Source organism: Carcharhinus amblyrhynchos, chromosome 5 (assembly GCF_965287045.1).
Source record: "Carcharhinus amblyrhynchos chromosome 5, sCarAmb.v2.hapA, whole genome shotgun sequence".
NCBI classification, from domain to species: domain Eukaryota; kingdom Metazoa; phylum Chordata; class Chondrichthyes; order Carcharhiniformes; family Carcharhinidae; genus Carcharhinus; species Carcharhinus amblyrhynchos.
Genome location: NC_137328.1, coordinates 101,673,611 through 101,694,308, shown reverse-complemented (window position 1 = coordinate 101,694,308; position 20,698 = coordinate 101,673,611). Strand labels below are relative to the sequence as shown.

The 20,698-nt window shown below is 43.6% G+C and overlaps 1 protein-coding gene across 3 annotated transcripts in view; it reads left to right on the top strand.

Annotated features, from left to right (window-relative positions):
- LOC145343241 (LHFPL tetraspan subfamily member 2 protein-like) overlaps positions 1 to 20,698 on the top strand; it is a 170,400-nt gene that overhangs the window by 31,848 nt on the left and 117,854 nt on the right. For 2 of the 3 annotated variants that reach the window (XR_013886692.1, XM_080189339.1), the window contains exon 2: positions 5,135 to 5,231. The gene's annotated coding sequence lies outside the window, so the exon portion shown is untranslated. Of the gene's footprint in view, positions 1 to 5,134; positions 5,232 to 6,875; positions 6,965 to 20,698 lie in introns of those variants that run through there. The other variant, XM_080189340.1, reaches the window with a different exon arrangement.

Below are 20,698 nucleotides of genomic sequence, written 5' to 3'. Positions count from 1 at the left end.
GTGAATTGGCCCAGGTTGGGTAACGGAGCAGGTCAAAGCCCCTGTGCCCATCAGTAGTCGGATTGCGCCTGTGAATAGACCTTGCAGTGCAGCCTGGTTGACACAGTGAAACACAGTCTGGCCTCCGTGTGACCTCAGACCCACAGCAGTGTGGTTGACTCCCTTAAATGGCCTCTGAAATGGTCCGGCAAACCACTCAATTCAAAGGCAATTAGGGATGGGTGAGAAACACTGGCCTTACCAGCTACACCCTCCTCCCATGAGTGAATTTAAAAAAGATACAAAAATGGAAAATCCTGATCCTGCATCAAAAGGAGTAATTTGGTGAGGGATTTAATGTTAAATGTGCAGGATAATTTATTAAATATGTTTCTGGGCAGCAAGGTTCTTGCTGGGAGTACACTGAAATTATTTTGTACTGATGCTGATTGCGGTGAGGAACAGCCCTTTTAAGTGTAACTGCAACTATTTGAATATAGGAAAAAATGCTAAAGAAAGGACCTAAATTTATATTGGCCTTTCATCCCATCCAAGAAATTCTGAGCATTTAAGATTTTTTTCTCATCAAGTGTGGCCACTTTTGGTTCCATGGGCAAATGCAGCAGAAATTTGCAAACGTGTAAGGTTTCAGAAATCACAGTGGCCAGTCATCTTGTTTTTTGATGAGGTTGTTTTGAGGGATGAATGTTGGCCAGGACATTGGGTGAATTCTCCCAGTTCGAGACTAAGTGCACTGGCGAGTGGTTCTGGTGGGGACTGTTCCACTGACCAGGCTGGGAGATCCCACACCAGATTCTGCACTCGGAACCTCATTAATTATGTGTAGGGGAGTTCCCCTCCTTGTGGGCCAGTAGCTGATTTTGTCTGCCCCACCTCAACTGTCGGGTTCAAAGATCCCAATGCCATGTTTAAGTACCTGTCCACGCTCCTGTCACACTCTCTCTGTAGCCCCCCTGTCTTCCCCAGACAGTGCAGGATCCCAGCAATGCAGAGGGAAAAGGCCCCCCCACACACACACACTTTTCCCTCCTCTCCTCCGAGCCCATCACCTGCGAGTATATGAACAAGGAGCAGGAGTATCATGATTTGAACATATACAACCTTCTAGGTCTGATCACTATGATTGAGCCAATTTAGCACAAGACTTTAAAGTTTTTCTTCAAAACAAGTCTATGCAATCAGTTCTTAACCATTAACTATTCTCCTATCTCCCCCTGGACTGTGACCCCATCACCGAACATCAAGACATTTTTTCCAGGACTATCAATGACCCCGTCTCCTCCAGAAATCTTTCCTCCACAGCTTCCAGTCTTATGGTCTCCCAACCCCAGACTGCTTGCTTCTATCTCCTTCCCAAAATCCACAAACAGGACTACCTCAGTATTCCCATTGTGTCAGCCTGTTGCTGAACCATTGAACTCATTTCCTCCTATTTTTGAGTCCATTCCCTTCTCTTGCTCAGTCCCTTCCCATCTACATCCATGATTTGTTGGATGCCCTACGCCATATCAATGACTTCCACTTCCCCACCAAACCTCTGCCTCCTCTTCACCATGGATGTCCAGTCCCTCTACACCTCCATTCCCCGCCTGGGTGGCTTCAACGCTCATTGCTTCTTCCCCAAACAGGCCTGAACAATCCCCATCCATCACCACTCCTCTGTCTGGCTGAACTGTTCTCTCACTCAACTCATTAAATATTCCTCTCTGCATAGTCTAAAAATAATTCCGTATGCACGCTCACACCTGTAGTTTGTGGGTGCGAGAGGTTGTGGCAACGTTTTAATGTGGCCTCACAAAAAAGGTTGGAGAACGTCCACCACACACTGCTGTGTTTTTCCTGTGAATAGTATATGCAATGTTCTTTAAACACTGTACCCCGCTGGTGTGGAAGGTTCTATCTGCATGCCTCTCAGTACACTCCAGGGGATTTTCTACACTGCTCCTTTGGTGCTTCTGAAAATAATGTTATGGATATGATAGACTGACTAGAATATATGGTGTGCATTGTATGTGGGAGTTGTGAATCTAGATGCTCACACAGAGTGCAAGCTGCTCTGATAAACAGCAAATGCTCTCAAACAGGCAATGCCAGCAGTGGATCTCATTGCCAGTTGGGCCGATGCAGAAATTCATGTGCGTTTGATGCAGGGTGGGTGTACTGGCAATGCAGTTCTAGAGAAATGTGTTATTCAGTGTTTGCCAGCTGCTGGCATATTTCCTGAGATTCCAGCATGGGAAAGTCCACAGTTTTTATTTTAATAAAATGACACTTCCAGCCAGCTGCTTTTGCAGTTGCGTGAAGCTGTGAGTAACGAGTACACTCCCGGTACTGTTGCTTTAACCATACTTCTCTGAAATTGGGGTTGTGGTGAGATGTTGGCGGATCAGATCTGAAGGTTGTGCCAGCCCTAATCTCTGAAACTGGATTTAGCAATCCTCGATTGCTTCAGATCCACCCTGTTCCGCCTGTTGCCAACCTCTGTGGCATTTGTTCATCTGGTTTTATTGCCTGGCCTTTTCTGTACGTGTGTACACGCACACATCAGTCTCTGCATAGACTGGCCGGCAGGGAGATTTCACTGTTCTAGCATTTGCCTAATTAGAGTATATAATGTTAACTGGAGTAGAATCACTCTTTAAAGCACAAGATTCACAACCTTATGTAGAACCTAAAGCACAGAAACAGGTCATTTACCCCATTAGCGTTGTGCCCCACGTACTACTTCATCTCTATTGCCATTAGCTCAGAGACTTGATGATCAGGTGGCACCATTTTTGAAGGCATCGAACTGGCATTACCTGGGAATTAAGTTGGCACTGCCTGGGTACTGTCGAGTAGTGCCTGAGTGGCACCAGGGTAGTGCTTGGGCAGTACCCGGGCATGACTCTCCGCCCCCATACGTGCTGAACTCACCAGAGCTCCCCTGAGTGGTCTGTTCGCCAGGTGCGCGCCCTCAGTGACCAGTTGTGACGTGCGCTGTTCTGCCATCATGCTGCCATGGATGGATTTTTTGATATTGGCAGGGGGGGGGGAGAAATGATCCCAAAATACAGACTTGATAATGGGATGTGGATTTATTATAAGGATGTTGCCAATGTTGAAAACCATAGAAAATTACAGCTCAGAAACAGGCCCTTTGGCCCTCCTTGTCTGCGCCGAACCATTTTTTGCCTAGTCCCACTGACCTGCACTTGGACCATATCCCTCCACACCCCTCTCATCCATGAACCCGTCCAACCGGGTTGAACACTGGGAAACACAGCCTTTCACTGATGGAGGGAGGGGGGCAATTGCGTCACACTTTCACATGATGTAAAATGTGACTCTGTGCTTCCAGCAATATTTTCCAAAGCCCCCTGTCATGAGCAAGAGTGGAAAATCCAGAGCCTTGTTTTTGACTCTTGCACAACTTTACGGTGGCTGCTCACTGTAAAGCCAAGGCCGCACCTAAATGTTAACAGAAGAAAATTGACAGCTCATCAGCAGAACAACCAATAATTCCTTCAGTGTTTTCATTCAGTGGGCATGGTGCAGAAGCTGTTGAGGTTAATAGGTTGGAAGGTGTTGAGTTGACAAAAAGTTCTTCAGGAAAAAAGCACAAATGAGGATATTACCTAATTTAAAAGGTAGACCTGGTCCATCTGAGTGAAAAAAAACCCTAATGCGAAGAGAATTGTTAATTGCTGTGAGTACACTGGGTGTTATTGACTGCGTTGTGTGTGTCCTTGTGCTGTCAGAGAATTCCCCTCCCCTCCCCTCCCCCACATCGCACATTGACATTCACTCCACTCTCTGTGGAGAGAAAGCTGCCACTGATGTGGTGGGGCCCTGGACCTCTCGGAGTGGGAGTGTGTGAACATGCCTTACTCACGCCAAGCTGCGCAACGACAGATGGGGACGGGCACCCAAAGGATCTGTGGTAAATCTGAAGCTCTTTGGCCTTTCTTTGTTCTTTTGAGCATTCTAGCTAGATAATAAGATTAGAATCTGCTCATTCCCCCGTTACACAGCAGTGCACTGGAGCTGGCTGATGTCCATTGTTATTTGAAAAGAAAAAAGAGCCTTTTGGTAGAAAAATTTATGCAAATTTTTCTATCAAAAATGCAAAGTTGGATTTTAAAGAAAAATTGTGACATAATTCATAACAAATGTTGAGTATCTATTGTAACTTACTCTACCATGCAAAGATCCTTTCCTTTAAATAAAAGAAACTTGTTTTGAAGACCTCACCCTTACAGTCAGTTAATCTATAATCTGCACCGAGCCAGTGTTAATTTTGGCAAATTGATGTGGGGGCACGGTGGCACAGTGATTAACGCTGCTGTCTCATAGCGCCAGGGACCCGTGCTCAATTCCTGTTTTGGGTCACTGTCTGTGCAGAGTTTGCACGTTCTCCCCGTGTCTGCAAGGGATTCCTCCAGGTACTCTGGTTTCCTCCCACAGTCTGAAAGATGTGCTGGTTGGTTGCATTGGCCATGCTAAATTCTCCCTCTGTACCTGAAGTGGGGCCGGAGTGTGGCGACTAGGGGATTTTCATTGCGGTGTGAATGTAAACCTACTTGTGACACCAATAAATAAGTTAAATTAAACTAAACTATCTGTTAATCTGACTATATTGTTGGCGATTGAGGTTGTCATGACAAGTTTTGGCATTCTGGAATTAGCTGATCTCCCTCCGATTCATTGACAAGCTGTGCACTGGGTTGTGAATATACAACCACATAAATTTACCAAAATACATCTAAATTGGCAGTAATTTGTCCGTTTCTGTTGGGCCATTAGGTTCCATGACTAGCATTGTGGCAGCAGAAGGTGCTTAATATATATTTACCAGGTGTTGCCATGTCAACGAAAGCCTATCACTTGAGACTGGCCCCATCATACAATGCTATTCAGTCAGTGCTTGCTTCTGATCGAGATAATAAGTTGAATGTTTGTGCATTGTTGCGTGTGTTGTGAAAGAGGATATCAGCTTTGATTCACTGGGGTGCTGCGTGGGTATGAATATTAATTGCAAACCAGTTGATGTAGAATGTTGCTTGCTAAATGATGTCTCTGTCCTAATTGTTCAGATGGCTGTATGTACCAGCGATATTTTCTAAGTGGCACACTTCTTGTCTATCCCACGCAGGCTGTTGACAAACGCAATCATGGATGGACTCATTGATCTGTGGGAGGATGCCATTGTCTGCTAAGGAGAGGAAGGAGCAGAGGAGTGGATAAAGGAAGTGAGTGGAAGGCTTCGCGTAACCACTGCTATTCAGGTCCCAGTCTCAAACATCAAAAAAAATTATTCATTATTAACAGTATATTTTGGCTTCTCCTTTGCTCTTCTTCCCACCTTTGCATGAAGATACAGCCCCATACGAGCCAGCGACCCTCCTGTGACCAAGAGGCTAGTCTTCAGTGGAGAAAAGAGCATTTGTTCAACTGTTGGGGATATTAAAGTCCAATGTAGGGGAATGCCTGCATTATGAGGGTGGGGGGAGGAGGCGGTTCTGATGCCCAATGCTGGTGATGACAGGGGAACTTTAATTTGAAATAGCGACACCATTTTAAAAATGGCGCACCCACCTCGTGTCTTTAGGCCCTGCCCCTCAGAAACAATGGCCCAAAATGTGTCCCCCTCCTTTTACTGACAAAGTAACACAAGATCTGGAGAGAAAACCTGCCTGTTTCACTGGGGAGAAACAGGTCAATTTTCAATCAAAACCCAATACTTTGCCACTTTATGGGAAAAAAATCTGCCCACTAAAGCAAAATGTAGTACATCTACTGTTACCATAGCTATGTATCCCCACCTGCCATCACTTCACCAACCTCTATTGTTTAAAAATGAATTTGATTTAGTTTCCCCCTTTTGTCTTCGGGTTTGCAGTTGAGAACATAAGAACATAAGAAATAGGAGCAGGAGTAGGCCATCTAGCCCTTCGAGCCTGCCCTGCCATTCAATAAGATCATGGCTGATCTGCCGTGGCTCAGTTCCACATTCCCGCCCTCTCCCCATAACCCTTAATCCCTTCACTTATCGATGTTAATACTGGGGAAGTCAGATCCTTGAGTGAAACCTGGTTTGCTAGATCCTAACTTGGTTATTTTTTAGAAAGCATAGAGAACAGTTATTGAACATCTTCAGCTCGTGTTCTTTTAACCCAAAGAATAAAATGTTCACTAAACAAGAAAAAGCTATGGCCAGAATTTTTCAGCTGTTCACACTGGAAGAATCTTTTATTCCCACCAATGGCACAACCCTGCCATGGATATCCCAATGTGAAATCCCATTGACAGCAGCAGGATCAAAAAATCCTGCCACCAACGAGCGGTTTGCCACCTCCTGCCATGAGAAACATGCTATGGGGAGGCCCAAAATTCCTCTCCAATATTACACTGAGCCAAATGGGCTGGAAAGATTTCAATACAAACCTCAGTAAATCATGTAATTCACAATATTCATTCACCTCAACAATTCCAAGTTTGTAAAGATAACACAATTTACAATGCCTGTCATGTACTCTAATTTTCAGGGTAAATATATGGTACATCTGAACTAATAGGTGAACTCTGGTCAGACACGCCACACCCTAAAATGTGTGACAGATGTCACCAAAGCAGAATGCATGGATTCCTCATCAGCAGCCATCCCCCCAACCCTGCTCCACCCCGATGATTGTAATACTGTGAGCTAACTGGTCTGACTGAAATTTTGTTTTTCTAATGAGGGCATCCGACCTCCATACTCAAAGAACTTGGTTGGGAATTATTTTCCAAATGTCGCTTCCGCTCAAAAGCCCTCAACAAGAATACATCTCTTGTGTTTCAATCTAGATGTAACAAGAGTGTAACCTGCTGACATCGCTAACCTTACAACGATGGCCAGATATCTCTCTTTATCAAGCTAGGTTTAGCTATAAAATCCTCTCAATCCTCTTTTGCAATGTGGATCTGCAGCTGAAAGAGAAAGGTACGATGTCCAGTTAATACTATCATCACCAGGCCAACCACTAACTCCAATAAAACTAGATTGATAGCAGTGCATGTTTCGAGTAATTGTCTGTGGAAAGGTCAATAAGTACAGGAAACGCTTTAGCCGCTCAGTGCCCCAATATTTCACAAAATGATTTAGCCCAGAAAGCTATTACCATGTCGTCAAGAGCATTTCTCTGCACAAATCCTCCAACAGATGTACCTGACAGCAATAAAATCTAATTAGTGCGGACCTGTGGAATCCATGACCAGCTATGACAAAATATTTCAGGATTTTCTTAGCCTCTGAGTTTGTCAGCGGTGAATCTGAAATCAATAATTCCAAACTAATTAGCTGTTGAGGCAAATTCCAGTAGGAATTTAATCTACTTTTATGGAAGTGAAAATTGAACCCATTGTTTCTCACTCAAAATGAAGCTCAGGAACTGTTATGCGCATGTTTTCTTGTGCTTATACTCGTTTATTAGCTTTATATTGAAAAAAACATTTGTTTATAGACACTGACCTTTTTTCCAGAAATAAATGTCTTGAGATCGAGACCTGGGCTCTTGTTGCGTCCATAGATACTGACATATAAAAAGGAAGAGAGAGGTCAAAGTGATCATAGGCCCCTTAGAAAATGAATCTGAGGGGATGGTTATGGGGAACAAGGAAATGGCAGAGGAGGTACACAGATAATTTGCATCAGTCTTTACAGTGGAATATACTTCAAATGTCCCACTAATACTAAAGAATATGGGCAAGAATTAAATACCATCACTGGAGAAATAGTATTAGACAAAACGAGGGGCATGGGAGTGCGAAGAGGTAAGAGGGTAATTAATGGAAGGCATATGGAGGGGTCATGGGGGATATAAGGGGGCATGGCAGGCATGGAGGGGTATAGTTAGTGAGTATTTTCTCTCTACCTCCCTTTTTCAATTGTGGGGTTCATTAGTTACCCTCCAATCTGTAGAAACTGTTCCAGAGCCTGTGGAACCTTGGAAGATGACCATCAATGCATCCGCTATTTCCAGGACCATTTCCTTAAGTGCTCTGGGACACAGCATGAAATGCATCACCAACAAAAACACCTTTCTTGTCAATGAACCCATGGTTTGGACAATTTTTGGGCTAGGGCGTCTTTCATTCTCACTGTCCTGTGGGTCATTCCTATGCTTCCTGAATGCAGTTTTTTAACTTTGAGGTGGCTATTGCATTCTCAGCCTTAAAGAGATGCTCTGATCTGTAACCACATCTATCCACAAAATACTGCGGACGCTGGACGTTTATAATAAAAACAAAATGCTGGAAAAAAACTTAGCACGTCTGGCAGCACCTGTGGAGAGGGAATCAGATTAAACGTTTTGAGTCTGGATGACTCTTCTTCAGGCATGGCTTCTCTCTCCATGGATGCTGCCAGACTTGCTGAGCTTGTATGACATTTTCTGTTTTTGTTATGAAAAAGTAAAAGTGAGCACGCACACTCAGACCATGCTGAATGTAACCCCAGAGTCTGACTGCTCAATTCTGATGAATATGTATCTGGCTTTCCGGCTACACTCGGCACAATCTGCAGCAATAATAATGAGCAAGGCAGAGAAAGAAAGAAGCATTCCACAGTAACCTAACACATTGCAATACGTTACCCAACATTAATTGTTTTGAATGCCAATGGCTACCTTTGTGCAGACAGATGTGATGAGCACTTTTCCTTCTACGATTATGCACAATCAGCAATGTGATTAGTGCCTGTTAAAAAGGTTTTGTTCCTAACAAGAGCAAAACAAGGGTGGCGATGATTTCATTCATCTCCAGTCTACACTCCCCAGAATGGAATTTAAAGCAATGTGTGAAAATCTTTGACAAACTATTGTGCTTTTTAAGAATGTGATTTTTTTTTGGTATGCCATGTATTGTTTCTGACCTTTGGTTCATAACTAGAAACAATGCATTATTCTTAAAAATCCTAAATATTGTTCTCTGCACTTTACATGGCGCTTCCTCTTATTCCCTCCTGAGTTAGCTTCGTGTTTGACGTAGTAGTATTGGCACTGGGCATGGCACTCCAGTTCACAGGCATCCACATAAATGTCTTCAGTGATGTTTTCTCATTGATCTGTCAGAGAAAGCGTGTGCACGCATCTGTGTGTGTTTTTATGCAGCACAGGCTCCTGGCAGTCAACGTTTTGTTAAGATATTGATATTCTTTGTGTATCTTCAATGACATCAGAATAAGCTTTATTACATTGTTATTAAGTGCTGGAGTCGTTGCTGGTACATTGCCATTGGGTGCTAGGATGAGTGTGTTAATGCATACACATTCAGTACTTGTGAATTTAAAACACTACCAAAAATTAAATGTTTAATACATTTTGTTTGCAGATAATTTTATTTTTATTTAATATCATGTGAATACTTCAAAAAATACTGTTCACAGTGCAGAGGCCTTTAAGACTCAGCTTTTGCTACAGAATCAACTTCATTAGCTCAGACACTTTAATCATTGTAGACTGAAATGGAATAGCATTTTAACTTTGACCAAACTCTGATGCTGACTGTAAGCTTTGAGTAATTACTGACCTGTTGAAATTAGGATTTCTTGTTTATTCCTCTAGATTGCTTCCAACACACCATTTTTAGAGTGGCACAGTGGTTAGCACTGCTGCTTCACAGCTCCAGAGACCCAGGTTCAATTCCAGCCTTGGGTCACTGTCTGTGTGGAGTTTACATGTTCTTCCTGTGTCTGCGTGGATTTCCCCCCACAGTCCAAAGATGTGTGGGTTAGGTTGATTAGCCTTGGTAAATTCCCCTTAGTGTCAGTCAGACCAGCAGGGTAAATACATGAGGTTATGGGGATAGGGCCTGGGAGGGATTGCAGTCAGTATGGACTAGATGGGCCAAATGGCCTCCTTCTGCACTGTAGGATTCTATGAATCATTCTCTATGAAAGATTCTCGTTGCAACTCTCCGATAAACAATCACCCAATTGGTGCGATTTTCCGGTCGCATCTGCCCTGAGGCTGGGAATTCCCTCCAGAGGTCAACCGGTCTTCGAATAGTCCATCAAATTTCCCGTCCCCTTGCACCAAGCCCGGTGGCGTGCAGACTGGAACATTTACCCCAATGTGTTACCAGCAGTTCACCAATGGTGAGCGGTTAGTTCCTGGTAGTCATGGCCTCCATTACATGTTGCCTTTGTATCACCCTGCCAATAATCTTGGAATTGAAATATTTTCAAAGATTTTCTTGGGTTTAGCTTTTAACGTGTCAAATGCAGCTTGGAACTTTTGTTCGACAGTGAGTGGAGCTGATTCCCATTCTTTTGGCGGTTTTCTCCTTCTAACTTAATACAAATGCCATCCTGTTTTCTGGCAGCCAGCTATTTCAATGTTGTTGGAATAACGTAGCAGCTAGATTGCCTAGGATGTACATTGAACCCTCTCAGAAGTCCAGCCAAGAACACCTTGGGCTCTTTGTACAGCTGGAGACTCTCACTGATGGAAACACTCTACACTGTCCCTTTTGAACAGCTGTTCATGAGTGCTGTGAGAAAAGATTTCTTCACATGAAGGATATTGGAAATCTGAAACGTTTTACCCCCAAAACTTCACTGAGATGATGCATCTTTTGAAAATTTGAAATGTTTTTGTTGACTATGGGTTTTCATGGTTACAGACAAAGGCAGACAGACCAGCCTTACTCTAATTGAATGGCAGAACAGCTTAGAAGGGCTGCATGGCCTATGGACTTATGAAAGTGTCAAAGCTGGTGAATGAAACTACCACTCCCAGAATGGGGATGAGACTAGTAGAGGAAAGACTATTTAAGAAGAGATTTTAGACATGGTTTCTGGCTGGCCATCCTCCTTACAAAACATATTAGCAGCTTCTAATCACAACGGGGACCACAGAAACTCTGTCTTTGGCCATGATGCATTTGTCCATATCTCCTTTGCCCTGGCCTATCCCTGGTAATCTATTCTGCTCCAAGTCCTCCACCCCTTTCCAACAAGTAATTCTGTACATTTCTACCTTTCCTCCGTTCTGTTGAATGATCATTTTGATCTGAAACTCCGTTTCTCTCCACTGATACTGCCATACCCGTTGAGTTTTTCCAGCATTTTCCATTTTTATTTTAGGATTGCAGCATTTTGCTTTGATTTGAGAGGCCATTGCTGACCCCTGTTTAACCAGCGTCATTAACTCAGGTCAAGATACTCACTGCTGCCTGTTGAGCTAATATGAAAGTTGCATTTGTACCTCATGGGCACCTTTTGAATGATCCTGACAGCTTGCAGACACTTGTCAATTTGACAGATAGCATTCTTTTGTTATTCCAACAGCTGGCACCTTGTCTTTAGCCCGACAGCTCCAAGTCATGCCCTCTGCCGACAGCTTCCAGGCATGCTGTGTGCTTTCATCCCTGAACCTAGCATGACCTATATGTCAGAAATTTGCAAAGGTATTTTATCTGTCCCATTTGGCTTTAGTGCGTGATGTAGACCTTTTCATCCTCCTGATAAAACTCAGCCTGGAAAAGTTTAATTGAAAAACCTGAGTGTGAACAAAAGCAACATAATCCATAAGTGAATTCCTGCTTTATTAATAATGGAACATTTTTCTTTTGTTGTTATGCAGTAAACCAACTACTAACAATGTAGATTACTGAAAACCCCATCATTGGGATTTTACTGCCTCACTCACCTGAGGCTTGTAGGATCCCACCCGAGGCCAATAGAGAATGCCGTTCTGTGAGCCTCGCCTGTCCTGATTCCGGGATGGGTGAGATGTAAAATTCCGGCCCAAATTTCTTTTCATTCATTTGTGGGACTTGGGCGTCACTGACTGGACACAGTAAGAAATCTGACAACACCAGGTTTAAGTCCAACCGATTTATTTGATAGTAAACTTGTGAGTTTTGCCCCAGTCCAACACCGGCATCTCCACATCATCACTGACTGGACCAGCATCTATTGCCCATCCTGTGGTGGTAAGATTCCAGCCTGAGAATTTTTTTGGGAGACCCACTGAATTTACCTGATGGCTGGAAAGGCACACACACCCAGGATCTGTCAGTCTTTGCTGGGTTTCAAATAAGAACGAGGCTGGAAGTACGTTGCAATATTTAATATTGTACCCCGCCTCCTTGGAGCAGTTGATGCCTTCCCCACCCACCCACGCAAACCAATCACACTGGTTTTTTGAAGTTAGGTTGCTGCCCATTTTACGGATGAAATAAGGTCCAATTTCTCGCCCGGATTCCAAAAGCAAACCAGGATATTCAACCCCCCCTAGCTCTGCTGAAGCATTAATATAGTCAATACTGAATTTTAGTGCTTCATAACATGAGCGGAACTGCGTGGTCAGTCACTTTGATTTGGAACGCTGGAGGTCGGCGGGGTCAGACTACATTACAGTCAAGAGAGGTTATGCCTCTCAGCAGCTGGCTACTTTCAGTTTTGATGAACAGTTAAGAGGCGGATATGTTCATTGCATTTTTATATTGCTGAGGAAGTTTGATATAATTTGAAGAGTGACAGGGTTAGAATTGTTCAGATATGACTAACAATGTGAAGCACTTAATTCCCTTTGGTTCTGTTGGCTTATTGAATGTTGGAGCGTACCCACTTGAATAAACCTTTGCCCTGGCTTTCAAATTTGAGACGTTAGTTTTGATGACTTTTCTCTCCCCCACCCCCAGGGATTAGCAACAAATTTATGAGAAGTCTCTTCAAACAAAGGACTGGGATTTTCCATGTCCCCCACAGCATGCATTGCAGCGGTGAAGTTGGCTGCCGTTGGCTGGCAGCTGGAACTTCCAGTCTTGCTGCTGTCAATGAGTTTTCCCATTGTTCACAACCTCTGGGGAGGGAGGGGGAGGGGTGTCAGGCAAGACCAGAAGATCCCATCAGTAGGAAAGGCCAGAACATTTCAGCCAGAGAGTAGTTAGAATGTGAAACTTGCTCCTACATTGAAGTGAATGGCATAGATGCATTTAAAGGCAAGCTAGGTATGCGTATGAAGGAGAAGGGAACAGAGGGTTATGCTGATAATGTTCAGTGGAGGAAGGTGGGTGGTGGCCTGTTTGATGTGAATTCACCCTGAGTTAATTAAATTCCGACAACCTCTTGACAGTGCTTTGTCCCTCCGTGTCCCCACTGTGAAAGACACTGCGAGAGTTGAGTTGGGAATCAGAATCCACTTGGGTGGGAAAACAAAAGTTCCACATTTGGATGCCCAGTTTGCAATTCTTTTGCAACGTGCTGAAATAAGGGCTATCTGTGCTGGGAGATTAGAAGATGCAAAATGTCCTTTTACCTTTTTTGTGAGGTGAGGTTTTCTGCTGTGCATTATCAGGAACAACTGTCTGATTTAACTTCAATAGGCATGAAACTCAGCAGAACATGTCAGACAATTGATAGAATCCTTGAACCCTGCAGCATTAGCAAGGTTGTGCGTGGTTTACTGTCTGGGAACATCCTGGAATCTTCAGTTAATTCCACAGATGCTGAGTGTGGATTATCATTGTAATAGATTGCAGTCCTGATTACAGCATCATTAATCTTCAACGTGAGGCCATCATACATTGAAACATATGGAGAGCTCCTAACATCCTCATTTGTCATGCCACCTTTCCAGCTTTCAGAAAACAGATCAAAAACAGAACCCCCACACACATTCTCAGCGCTGTGACCAACCTAATCTCTACCCCCCCACCCACCCACCACACCGTTGACAACCTGAGGACTGGGTCTGTAATTTATGTTGGATTTGTCTGGAAGTAAAGCTTGCAAAACTGAGCCCAGAGCTCCAGCCAGTCATCTAACCAATGATGTCTATAGATTTAGCATTGCATCTACCTCAGCAAGAGTGGAAAAAGTGCCTTATTTTAAAAGAGATGTCAAGGCCTCACTGCGGGGGCAGGAGAGATTCACTAAAATAGTACCAGGGACAAAATATTTTAGTTATGAAGAACTGGATTCCTAAATTGAGGATTCCCCCACCTTCTTTAATAGTATCTCTATCAGGGGAAAATAATCTTACCCTTGTCAGTCTATTAAAGCCTTTCCTAATGTCAGAAACCGCTCCATAGCGAATGCCATTCTCATTCTAGTGAACAAGATCACTACAATTTTATTCAAGGGTGGTGCCGTGGTTAGCACTGCAGCCTCACAGCGCCAGTGACCTGGGTTCAATTCCAGCCTCGGGTGACTATCTTTGCAGAGTCTGCACAATTTCTGTGCATCTGCGTGGGTTTCCTCTGGGTGCTCCAGTTTCCTCCCACAGCCCAAAGATGTGAAGGTTAGGTTAATTGGCCATGGTAAATTGCCCCTTGGTGTTAGGGCAGACATATGGGGTTATGGGGATAGGACCTGGGTAGGATTGTTGTTGGGCAGGATGGCCTCCTCCTGCACTGTAGGGATTCTGTGATTTTGTGTGATTCTATGCTGTTCACAATTTATGTTAATGATTCGGATTTTGGAGGCAGAAGCACAGTTGCTAATCTTGCAGATGACACCAAATTGAAAGGAACCGTGAATATGAGGAGTGCAACAATTTGCAGGACATTAATAAACCTGCACTAATTGGAAAATGAAGTTCAACATGGATGAATGTGAGGCAGTACATTTTGGTGGGCAGAATGGGGAGGTCACTTACTACCCAGAAGGTGCAACTCTAGGTGGGATAGAGGAACAAAGTGTTCTCAGTGTAAAAATGCACCAATCACTAAAAATGTTTGGTCAAAGGATAGCGAGGCCATAAAAACAAAACAAGCCACCTAAAGGAGGGATTTTACAATCACGCTCATCCTGAGACCAGAGATTCCCACTGGAGCAATGGACCTTCTGCTTATCTATCGAATTTTCTGTCCTGCCCATGATGATTCCCACAGTATTGGCCTTTATTTCTAGAGGGGTAGAAATGAAAAGTAGGGACATTATGCTAAATGTATTGAATTTGGTTAGACCGCATTTAGAATACTGCTTACAGTTTTAGCTGCCATTTTATTAAAAAAGGATATGGAGGCAGTGGAGAAGATGCAGAGAAGATTTACAAGGATGACATCAGAAATACGTGGATATATCTATCAGGAAAGGATTGATAGTGTCGGTTACTTTTCTCTTGAAAGAGGAAGGCTGAGCGATGAATGATATGGATCTTTAAGATTATAAAGTTTTTGAGAGAGAGAATGTTCCCTGTTGTGAGGAAGAGTGTAGCTAGAGGCCATTGATGTAAGACAGTGATGAAGATATGCATGGGGCTACATGTGGGCAATTGGGACTAGCTGGGAGGGCAACATGGTCAGCTTGGACCGGTCGGGCTGAAGGACCTGTTTCCATGCTGTATTGCTCTATGACTCTATATCCAACAGGAAATTCAAAAGAAACTTCTTTACCCAAAGAATAATGAGAATATGCAACTTACTACCACAGGGAGTTTTTGAAGTGAACAGTATGGATGTATTTAGGAAGAAGCCAGGGAGGAATCTGAGGGAGAAGAGAATAATGAGTTCTGATGATAGACTCCAATGGGAAGAATTCAACCCATCTCAGTATCCTGGACAGACACGAGCTCCAGGCAGCCCTTGTGGCTGAAGGAAATCACAAGTGATTAAATTTTCCACTTTTATTTCAAGCATTGTTAATTGTTATGAGTAGTAATAATACTAATAATAATATGGAGGCTGGCACAGTGATTAGCACTGCTGCACAGCACGAGGAACCCAGGTTCAATTCCAGCCTTGGGTGACTGTCTGTGTGTGGAGTTCGCACATTCTCCCCCTGTCTGCGTGATTTTGGATGATAAGCCATGATTGTAATGAATGATGGAGCAGGCTCGAAGGGCTGAATGGCCTCCTCCTGCTGCTATCTTCTACATTTCTATATGCAAGTTAGCTGGATTGGCCATGCTCAAATGTCCCCTAGTGTGCCAAGATGTGTAGGTTAGGGGGATTAGTGGGTTAAATACGTTACAGGAATTGTAACGTATCTAGGGGATCCTAGGGGATTGGGGGGGCGGATGGGAGGTTTGGGGGAATGGGAGGGTGGGATGGTTGGGGGAATGGGAGGGTGGGGGGAGAGGGTTGGAAGAAGGGGGGGGTGCTTTGTCAGAGAGTCGGTGCAGACCCGATGGGCCATATAGCCTCCTGCACTGTAGGGAACAGCAGCACAGACAGGTTGGGCTGAATGGCCTGTTGCTGTGTCGTCTACCCTATGTAATCCTTTCTGGAAAGTGAACTCAGATGTTTTGTGCATAAAATGCAGTTATTGTTGCTGCTGTGATTTCTCCAATGCTGTCAAGGACATATTTCCATTTTAGAGTAAGGATCTTAACAGATTCCTGCAACTTTGACAGAAACTTGGCCTTTGCATTTCAAAATGACACATTGCTCTTGATATATTGTGTTGCTCGGTTTCCTGGAGCTCCTCATTAATTCCTCCCGTGCCTTGTGTGGCTGGCTAACTGAGAGTTTGCAGCCTACTCAGATATCAAGTGACCTGTTTTTACGTTATTCTAATTCTGAAAACAGAGCCAACCTGGTCGAAGGGCCAAAAGGAAAAGTAGATCAGCAGCATTTTATCGCCATGATGTTCAAACGCTGCGGTTTGCTTTGCTCTGCTGGAAGCTTTCCACATGTGGGTTTTGCTCAACTTTTTGAGTCCTCCATTACGTCATTTACCTAGAGCTCTTAAAGAAGAGCGTTGAGGGAAGTGGAGACTATGTCCTGGCAATCCAGATGGCCAAAATAGGGAAACAGTTTGCATGTGAGAAATGAATAATGAAAATAATGAGCTCATTTACCGAGCTTTTGCTTCCCTTTCAACTTCTCCCAAATAAGTGAACTCCCAAAATGTCCTGTGAGCTCTGCTGAGGTCCACATCCCTGCCAGTGACAAAGACAAAGAGTCTGAGAATGAATAACATGATCATTTGTGGAAAAGATTTAACTTGTTAATGGTGCAACACTGAAATTGGGATTCAGCAACTGAAACAAGCGGAAATGAACAATGATTTGGCTGTTCAAAGAGAGTCCGTGCTGTCTGGAAACTGCAGAATTGATGAATCATAGAATCCCCACAGTGCAGGAAGAGGTCATTCAGCACACCAAATCTGCACCAACTCTCCAAAAGAACCTCTTACCCAGCCCAGTCCTCTGCCTTTTCCCCATAACCCCACACATTTACCACAGTGGATCCACCTAAACTAAACACTTCTGGACTGTGGGAGAAAACAGGAGCATCTGAAAGAAACTCACATGACAATGTGCAAACTCCAACACACTGTCACCCAAGCCAGAAACTGAACCTGGAACCCTGTGCTGTGAGACAGCCGTGCTAACTGTGCCACCGTGCTAACTGTGCCACCGTGCTGCCTTTACTACAACACAGAAATAGGCCACACATGCCTGGACTTGCATGAGCTCCCCATTGAAGTAATATATTCCTAAAGCATTTCTTCGCTTTGTCTGCAACCTTTAATATTTCCCCCCTCAGTTCATACAGAATAGTAGGAGACCATTTGGCCTATCATGCCCATGCCTGATCTTTCAAAAACCTCTCCCATTAGTCCCACTTCCATGATCTTTCCTTACAATCCTCCAATTTTCCATTTTTAAGTATGTATCTAAATCCTTTGTGAAAATTACTATTGTAGCTGCTTCCACCAGACTTTTGGTTAATCCATTCCGGATTATCATGATTGCAAGTAGGAGAAAGAGTTCTCATCCTCTCCTTACATTTTTGCGAATTAATTTAAATCTGCCACTGGACACAGTTTTCCCTCATTTGTTCTATCAAAGCTATTTATGATTTTGAACACCTCTTTCAACTCTCTTTGTAACTTTCTCTATGGAGAACAACCTCAACTTCTCGAGAGTCTCCTCACCCTGGCGCCATTCAAGTTGACCTCTGTTGCTTCTCTGAGAAGCCTTTTCTGGAAGAGAGTTCCAGAAACTCACAACCCTGTGGGGAAAAAAATTATCCTCATCTGACTTAAATGAACCATGACGTGCCATCAAATAAACCTGTTGGATTTTAACCTGGTGTTGTGAGACTTCTTAATTAAATGAAACACCCCCTTTAAACATTGACACCGCCACCACGACCCCCCCCCTCTTCTAGATTTGCTGATGAGGAAACGAGGAAATTTCCACATCCACTCTGCCAAGGCCCCTCAGGATCTTAAAGGCTTTGATCGAATTGCCTCTTACTCTTCTCCAGTGGCTGCAAATGTAATCTGCCCAACCTTTCCTCATAAGACAATCTGCCCATTCCTGGTATTAGTCTAGGGACCCTTCTCTGAACTGCTTCTAATACATTTGTATTTTTACTTGGATAAGGAGACCAATACTATACATAATACTCTAGGTGTGGTCTCACCAATGCCCAACATCTCTCTCTTTTTGTAATCAATTCCCCTCACAATAAACGACAACATTCAATTAGTGTTCCTAATTACTTGCTGTACCTGCGTTCTGTAAGGTCTTATTGTGACAAAGTCAAGAGTATGGGTTGTAGTTTTGCGCTCCACGCTGTAGGAAAGGTGTTCAGCAATGGAGAGGGCACAGTACAGATTCACCAGACTGTGGCTGATTAAGGACAATGCAAAGCTTGGAAATTTGGGGCTGTTTTCATCCAAGAAGATTACTGGCTGATTTCATAATGTATTTTAAAACTGTGAAAGAATAGCTCAGGGAGGATAGAAACAAATTGTAACCAATAATAGAGGGATTTGGAAGAAGGGCACAAAGGTATAAAATTAGGATGCTTTGGAGAGAGAGCAGGAAGAATATCTGTACACAAGACGAAGCCTCACAACACCAGGTTAAAGTCCAACAAGTTTATTTGGAATCACGAGCTTTCGGAGAGCTGTTCCTTCGTCAGGTGAGTGGAGATTTGGTTTGATTTGATTTATTATTGTCACATGTATTAACATACAGTGAAAAGTATTGTTTCCTGCACGGTATACAGACAAAACATACTCTTCATTGAGAAGGAAACGAGAGAGTGCAGAATGTAGTGTTACAGTCATAGCTAGAGTGTAGAGAAAGATCAACTTAATGCAAGGTAAGTCCATTTGAAAGTCTGATGGCAGCAGGGAAGAAGCTGTTCTTGAGTCGGTTGTTTCATGACCTCAGACTTTTGTATCTTTTTCCCGATGGCAGAAGGTGGAAGAGAGAATGTCTGGAGTGCATGAGGTCCTTAATTATGCTGGCTGCTTTGCCAAGGCAGCGGGAAGTGTAGACAGAATCAATGGATGGGAGCCTCTTAGGTAGGTTCACAACCATGGCGTATATCAACAAAGACACAATTGCAAGATAATGACAGATTGGAATGTGAAGAGTGGTTGGAATGCGAGTCTTTACAGGTAACACAAGAAGCTGGGTTACGGAATTCCAGAGTTAGAGATCAAAGCAGAGACCGTATTAATATTAAAGTTTATTCATTAATTACAAATAGGCTTACATTGACATTTAATGAAGTTACTGTGAAAATCCTCTAGTCATCACTCCGGCGCCTGTTTGGGTACACTGCGGGAAAATTTAACATGGCCAATGCACCTAACCAGCATGTCTTTTGGACTGTGGGAGGAAACCCGAGCACCTGGAGGAAACCCAGCAGGCGCGGGGAAAACATGCAGACTCCAGACATGCAGTGACTCAAGCCGGGAATCAAACCCGGGTTCCTGGTACTGTGAGGCAGCAGTGCTAACGACTGTGCTGCCATGCCACCCCTAGAATAGGTTGGGTTGAAGGGATATAGAAACAGGACATGCACATGGGATTAGGATCACAGCTTATGTGGTGGATAAAGACCAACACTGACTAACTGAACCAAATGGCCCATTACTGTGCTGAGTTTTACAGTAATTCTGTGTGGGAGTATTGACAGCAGTGTGAGGATCTGTGCGCGCAGTCTCCAGGGGATGGTGCTTGATGTATTTGGAATTTTAGTGGCTTTATTCCAGATACAAACCTGGTTTTGCAATTGCCTAGGATGTGTAAAGACAAATGATTATTTACAAACGCTACAGAAACACTTCGAGTCACAGACTTGGAGACGCCATTCCATCTTTAGGGCAATGCACCAAAAGCCTATCGCACGCTGCACAACTTCATTGGGATCTATGGATGGATTAGATCATACATCTCATAAAAGGTGATCTTTTCCTTTAGCTTGAAACATGTGCTTGGAGAAGATCCATTTCACAAAGCAAGCTTAAGATGAAAATACAGCAGAGCCACTGATTCAGAAATCAGAAGATGGCGGGTTCCAGATCCACAATAGGTAACCTGAGCACATTATTCCAGCTGACAGTGAAATGCAGCACCTCTGCATTGTTGCGAGTGTCACCTTTTCAATGAGCACTTTGATGTGGCTCTTTGCCCAATCTGCCTGTTTAGGTGGGTGTTATAAAACCCGGGCAACAATTCAGAGAAGAGCTGAGAGTTCTCCAGATGTTCTTGGTCAACACAGCCAATAATAACAGATTGGGTGAAGTATCTGCATTTGATGTGGGAAAAGCTCAGTCCAACAAATAGTAATAAATTAAATGACCAGATCATCTCTTTTAGGAAAAAAGCAAAACATTGAGGATGCTGCAAATTTGAAATATAAAACAATGCAAATAAGGTTTGGCAAGATCTGTGGAGAGAGAGAAACAGAGGTAATGTTTTTGAGCTTGTGGCACAATGGTTAGCACTGCTGCCTCTCAGTGCCAGGGGCCTGG